Source organism: Littorina saxatilis, linkage group LG1, assembly GCF_037325665.1.
Source record: "Littorina saxatilis isolate snail1 linkage group LG1, US_GU_Lsax_2.0, whole genome shotgun sequence".
In the NCBI taxonomy this organism is placed as follows: Eukaryota; Metazoa; Mollusca; class Gastropoda; order Littorinimorpha; family Littorinidae; genus Littorina; species Littorina saxatilis.
In genome coordinates, this window is record NC_090245.1 from 74,108,677 (window position 1) to 74,114,964 (window position 6,288).

Consider the following 6,288-nt stretch of genomic DNA (forward strand, 5'->3'; position numbering starts at 1 on the left):
CCCCCTCCAGCTGGCGCTGTCTTGCCTCCAGGCTAGTCAGTAGTGACCTTGGCCTGCAGGTCCTTGACCTGCTCCCTCAGTGCAGCTGCATTCGCCTTGCAGGCTTCAGTGCAGGCCAGGTTCTGTGGTTAGAACTGAAAAAAAGAATACCAATTATGCACATGTATAAATAAAAAATGTTACTAAAGCATTAACCAAAACTGTCGGCACTTAAAAAGTGAGCAGACACATCATAATTTTGTTGGGGAATAATTAAATAAATCCATAAACAAAAAGACTGCCAACGTTCCAAAATTCAGAATCAAAATCCAAGAACGGTAGTTTGTTGTAATTTAATATATATTTGTGAATGTATTGTTTTGTCAATAACAAACGTTCCAACAAACTTACCTTTCTTGTTTTTTGATAGGGAATAATTAGTTACCTGATCTCGGCGCCTTAGCCGCTACTGTTGCACGCGGTGTTGGTGCACCATCGAGGTCATATGAAGGCTAAAAGTAAAACAAAAAAATCCCATAGCAACACGTGAGAACATTCAACTTTCAAGGCTTTTGAAAAAAAGACACTAGCTGCTATTAGGATCTGCTCTAAATGTCACATGCACAGAAATGATCAGGCTTCAAGCAAAGAATGAAGCAATTTACTAACTGGCAACACTCGCTGCAAATTGAGGAACATTTGTCGTGGTGACTGGCGACGCTGACTCTAGCAACGCCAACTGCATAGCTAATATAAATAAAACAAATATAGATTTGCTTATTTGCTACTCTTCACTGCGCACATGTATCCAGGGGATACTTGAAAAAAAACCAGCATAGTACTCAGTAATAGTAGTTATTATTACTTTTGTCTAATAAAGTAATACTAATAGTAAATAACTTAATATACAATTCAACATTTGATTATTTTAGTTTAACTTTGAAGAGAAACAATTAGTTAAACTTGCTAATTTTCAAATACTAAATGTATGGAAGGAAATAATTGGTTGGCAATATTACAAATGACGAATGCAAGCACTCTTCGTGGGTGCAAGTGAGGCTCTATAAAGTATAAAGAATGTCCTGCATGGCCAATGACTCATTACTAAAGTGCTCAAATTCAAACTCAAAGCTAAGTTCTGTTCTATTTCTAGTGGCACTGGTAACAGTAACTTCAGTAAGTGAAAGTTTGAAAAGAGTAATGAATGTGTATTTCTTTGTCTTCGTGCCATACTACCACTACCAGTCCCATTATGTCACTCGACTCACTGGGTCAGCACAATAGCTACACTAAAAGTTAAAATACCACTGTATCAAAACAATCAACACAATTACTTACCAACGAGAGTGAAGAGGGTTTGTGAAGAGAGTGAGTCACTCATTGCGATTCGGGTGGAGGCAAAGTGGATGTTTCATGTTTCGTTTCTGAGCCAGAGGTGTCACTGTCAGCCATGGTTAGAACTCCACGTTCTTCTTCTTCTTCTTCTTCTTCCATATTGTGACCACGGTCATTTTGGCTGACCATTATGTCACATTGTGGAGGGTTGCAGATTCCAAAGAGTGAGAAAAAAAAAAAAAAAAAAAAAAAAAAAAAAAAACCTAGCTAGAATCTACTGGGGGCTGGGGAGTTCCTGCACAATGCAGGAACTCGACTCCTGCGCACTGCAGGAGTCTGGGGCCTGGGGGTGTGAGAGGAGGAGGGATGAAGGGGTCTCGTTCCAGTCCCTGATTGTTCTTGGGAGGAAGCTGTTCTTTCTGTAGTTTGTTCTCGCTGGGATCCGCTTGAATTGCTGTCTCTCTGTGGGGACTCCTCTTCTAGCCCTTGGGGCGAGTAGGTGTAGCTCCTCGCACCTCACATGTGCGGATCCCGATGTGATCTTCTTCAGCATGGAGAGCCTGGCCTCTTTCCTGCGTTCTTCTAGCGAGGGCCACTCTAGTTCGTTGAGCATGTCGTCCACGCTGGCCGTCTGTTTGTGTCTGTTGAGAACAAAACGAGCTGCCCTACGCTGCACTTTTTCAATCTGACTGACCTCTTTGATCTTGTGCGGGTCCCAGACTGTGCAAGCGTACTCGACTATTGGTCGGACAAGTGATTTGTAGGCTAGTTCTTTTGTCTTTGGAGATCCGATTTTCAGGTTTCTCCTCAGCATGCCTAGTGCACTGTTGGCTTTGGCACACACGTTGTTGATGTGTTTGTCCCAACCTGCATCTTTCTGAATGGTGACGCCCAGGTATTTGATGGCGTCCACCGACTCCAGCTGGTGGTCATGGAGCACGTAGTCGTGGGGCTTGGTTGTTCTGCTTCGAGTCATTGGGAGGGTGTTGCATTTGTCAGGATGGAATGACATTTCCCACTCTTCTTCCCATGCTTCTAAGCTTCGCAGATCGTCCTGGAGACTCTCGTGGTCTTGTTGAGAAGTCACTGGCCTGTTCAGCATGGTGTCGTCTGCAAACAGGCGCGAGCTTGAAGTGACTCTGTCCGGTAGGTCATTGATGTAGGCTAGGAAGAGGCATGGGCCCAGCACAGATCCTTGGGGTACTCCTGACTTGACGTCAGTATAGTCAGACTCTGCCCCTTCCACGACGACTGACTGGCGGCGCCCACTGAGGAAGCTCCCGATCCAGTCGTTGACCTTTCCTCGGACACCATAGTGGTGGAGTTTATGGCACAGTAAGCTGTGGTTGACTTTGTCAAATGCCTTGGCAAAATCCATGACAACTATATTAGTCTGGAGGCTTTTTTCTAAGTTGGTTGTGAGTTCCTCAAAGAGTTCAAGCAGTTGGGTTTCACATGAACGACCTTTTCTGAACCCATGTTGTTCTTCGCACAGTATCTTGTTGGACTCGAGATGACTCATGATGCTGCTGACCAGAATGTGCTCCATCACCTTGCACGAAACGCTTGTGAGAGAAATTGGGCGGTAGTTCATTGGGTCATAATGCTCGCCCTTTTTGAATACTGGGGCGACATGGGCAGTCTTCCAGTCATCCGGGACGGACCCTGAGCGGAGTGATTCCTGGAAGATGGTCGTCAGTGCTGGTGAAACTTCGGGTGCGAGCTCTCTGAGGACACGGGGGGATAGGTCGTCTGGGCCAGTTGCTTTGGTGGGATCCAGGTTCAGAAGGAGTTTTTCAACTCCCTTCTTTGAGATGGAGATTTCATCCATGGCGGGAAAAGATTCCTGGTCGCTGGACATGGTGCATTTCGTCTGGAACTCCTCGCTGGTGTAGGTGCGTCCGTCACTGAATGCTTTGTAGAACTGGTCATTCAGGACATTCGCCTTCTGCTTAGAGTCAGTGACTAGGCGCCCCTTGTTTTTCAAAGGAGGTATCCCGGATGAAGTGGAGCGTTGATGTTTCATGTAGGTCCAGAAGCGTTTTGTTGATGGTAGAGAGTCAGCTTCTTCTTTGGAAGGAGTGAAAAGGTTGCTTATGTACTCCCAGTATGCTTTGCGGATGCCCTTCTGTACATCTCTTCTGAGATACTTAACCTCAGTCCTCAGTGCGTCTGTGTTCTGTTTCTTCATCTTTTTGTATTTTCTGTTTTTCTTTCTGATCAGCCTTCTTAGGGATGGTGTGATCCATGGTTGTTTGTCTTTTTTCCTAGGTCTTTTGTGTGGGATGTTCTTCTTCACGCTCTGTAGCAGGTCTGTTTTGAAAACAGTCCACAACTCATTCACCGTACTATCTGTACTCTTTTCGGCTATCTTCTTCTGTAGCTCCCGCATGTCTTCCTTCATCTGTTCCCAGTTAGCTTTGCTATACAAGGGGATAGGTCTCGCACACCCGTTCTTGAGGCTGATCTTGGTTGCTAGTTCAAAGTAGACGATGTCGTGGTCAGAGAGTCCTGGCACTATCTCCACACGGGAGATGAGGCCTGGTGCGTTTGTGAGGACAAGGTCCAGGGTGTTTTCCAGTCTAGTGGGCTTGTTCACCATCTGTTCCAGGTTTTGTTCACTGATCATGTCCATGAAGTCCTGGTGGAGCTGGGGGTGGGGCACTGGTGTCTTCATGGTCATGGGGCTTGTTGTCCAGTCAAAACCAGGGAAGTTAAAGTCTCCTGCTATGATGATGTTTGTGCGCTTGATCTTGCATGCTTTCTTGAGTGACGTCTCAAACTGTTTGAGGCTATCTTCGTCTGCTACGTTAGGGCGGTAGTATGCGCATATGTGAGTGGATTTCATGCTTTTGCTGAGGAGTTTAACCCAGAGGATTTCACAGTCTGTTTGGAGCTCACTGACCACAGTGGCCTGAAACTCCTCTCTCGCTGCTATCAAAACACCTCCTCCTCCTCTGCGTCTGTCTCTTCTCATCACACTGTAGCAGTCTGGCATGAACTCATTGTTGTCAAAGGACCGGCTGGCTTTTCGCATGGAAGTAGTTGTGCATCTCAACATTGCAACAATATTGTAGACTTTGATCCCACACTTAGATATCCAGTTCAAAAGCTTCGTTCATGATGCATTCCTGGGAAAATATCCACTCTAGACACGCACTGTTTCAGTCATGCCTCATGGCAGCTTCAAAAATGGCGGTGTACTTTTGTCTCCTTTCATTTGATTGGGCGATATTTTTAGAACTAGCCACCATGCAGACAAGAGTGAAAAGTAGGTTTTGGACCAGAAATGTTTTCAAATCACTAAGGTGTTGTTGTTTTTTTAAAGTTTTTTTTAATCACATTCTTTTGTCCAGTGGATGCAGCAACATATTTATGTTCTGCTTATTTTGAAGTTTAAACTGTGTTTTAGGTATAAAAAAATATAAAAAAAAAATTGAACATTTTGAATAAGTTAATTTACTTGTGCCGTCTTGTTAAAATAAATAATGCAGAATATTGTATACATGTGTGTTTTGGTTGGTGTATTTATTCCAGTTTGAATGGTACCTGGATGTTTGGGGAAGAAGAAGGCAAACGTCTATATCATTAAGAATGTAGATGCAAATTGTAATGTCTTGCTTCAAGTTAACTGAAACATATGGTCAAATATATATATATATATATGCATTTGATTTACACTATCGATGACAGCTAGAGAAAATGGCTCGATGAAAGATTGAATGGCGTAGTGTTTGTCGTACATTTTCAGTACACAAAATGTTTCTAAGTCCAACTGGCACTCGCAGTATGAAAAGTAACAAAGTCGAAGCAGTACATTTGCAGTACAGGCAAAAAATGGCTAAGTTATTTTGGTATGTTTTCAGTATACATAATATTTTCTAAGTCCAAAAGAAGCACATTTTCAGTACACAAAATGTTTTCTAAGTCATAATGAAGTACTTTTTCAGCATACAAAATATTTTCAAAGTCCAACAAAAGCACATTTTCAGTACATCAAAAAGTGGTTAAGTCTAAACGAGGTATGTTTTCAGTACAATAGAGGTATGTTTTCAGTATACCACCTAACTTGGTTCAAAACTGCAGTACATTTTCAGTGTACCTAAAATGTACTGAATTTTCTTTGCAGCACATTTGAAGTACATTTGAAGTACATTTTTGGGCAGGAGGTACAAATTCAGTACATTTTCAGCTCATGTTTGGTATACCTAATTTGTGCTGATTTCTGTGGGGGTATTGTCTTGCATGCCGAACTTTGAATACCAGAAATTTGATGTTGTAAATATATGTTCTTTGATTGATGTATACATCAAAAGGCATTTTTTGCTCAAAAATGCAGTCGCTGAGTGAAAACCCTTTAACAAATATTGAAAAGAATTTCGTGACATAAATTAATTTATGGAAGACCATAAATGTCATTATTGTAGCAATTAGGTGCATCTATTTATTTAGATATGACACGCTAATAGATATTTGTGTTTGTCAGTGAATAAATTAGAGTTAGGTTCGCGACACATATAAATAAATAACGGGGGTTATGGTATTTTTTGGTTATAAAGGTTTCAATTGGTAATGTGTCAGTCTATGTTAGCAATCGAAGTTCAGAATTTGATTTGAAAACAAAAAGACCAATGAAGAAGGATGCTCCCTAGTGCCTTAAAAAAAAAAAAGTACAACAAAAGGGTTGTAGTAGCAAAAACAAAACAAAACTTGATAACGAGTTACACCCTTTGAGTTCCCCAAGATTACATCTGTTTATATGTATTAATATGTAAATTTCCGTTCCAAATTTGTATTTTAAGCTTTTTGTCATGTTTCTTTAAAACTTTTATCTTTCTCATGTCATTTACTGTTCTAAGGTCAATTATAAATCACACTAGTAAGCAGACGCAGCAATACTTGGTTGTAACTCTTGAGTTGGAATGACTGTGAATGGATGCTGTTTATGCTTGTTTTGGGTGTGAATACACACAC

At 41.8% G+C, this 6,288-nt stretch overlaps 1 long non-coding RNA gene across 1 annotated transcript; it reads right to left on the reverse strand.

Annotated features, from left to right (window-relative positions):
• On the reverse strand, positions 1-1,448 carry LOC138979018 (uncharacterized). The gene is made up of 3 exons (XR_011459893.1): positions 1,318-1,448; positions 425-491; positions 1-134 (listed from the first exon to the last, which is right to left on the reverse strand). It is a non-coding gene; the product is annotated as an uncharacterized lncRNA (long non-coding RNA).
• Positions 1,449-6,288: the final 4,840 nt, after the last annotated feature.